Consider the following 432-nt stretch of genomic DNA (forward strand, 5'->3'; position numbering starts at 1 on the left):
GCCCCAAAGTTGGCCTGGCCTGTTCATCAGGGTCCCCCCTACGGTCATATTTTCCATTGGATTTGGACTTTTTTTGAGCCATATTCACATATTCACCTTGCCCTTTTGCAAGGCCCATAACTCTGCCTAGGAAGGCCCTAGAGGCCCCAAAGTTGGCCTGGCCTGTTCATCAGGGTCCCCCCTACGGTCATATTTTCCATTGGATTTGGACTTTTTTTGAGCCATATTCACATATTCACCTTGCCCTTTTGCAAGGCCCATAACTCTGCCTAGGAAGGCCCTAGAGGCCCCAAAGTTGGCCTGGCCTGTTCATCAGGGTCCCCCCTACGGTCATATTTTCCATTGGATTTGGACTTTTTTTGAGCCATATTCGCCTTGGCCTTTTGCAAGGCCCATAACTCTGCCTAGGAAGGCCCTAGAGGCCCCAAAGTT

This window comes from Hypomesus transpacificus, chromosome 23 (assembly GCF_021917145.1).
Source record: "Hypomesus transpacificus isolate Combined female chromosome 23, fHypTra1, whole genome shotgun sequence".
In the NCBI taxonomy this organism is placed as follows: domain Eukaryota; kingdom Metazoa; phylum Chordata; class Actinopteri; order Osmeriformes; family Osmeridae; genus Hypomesus; species Hypomesus transpacificus.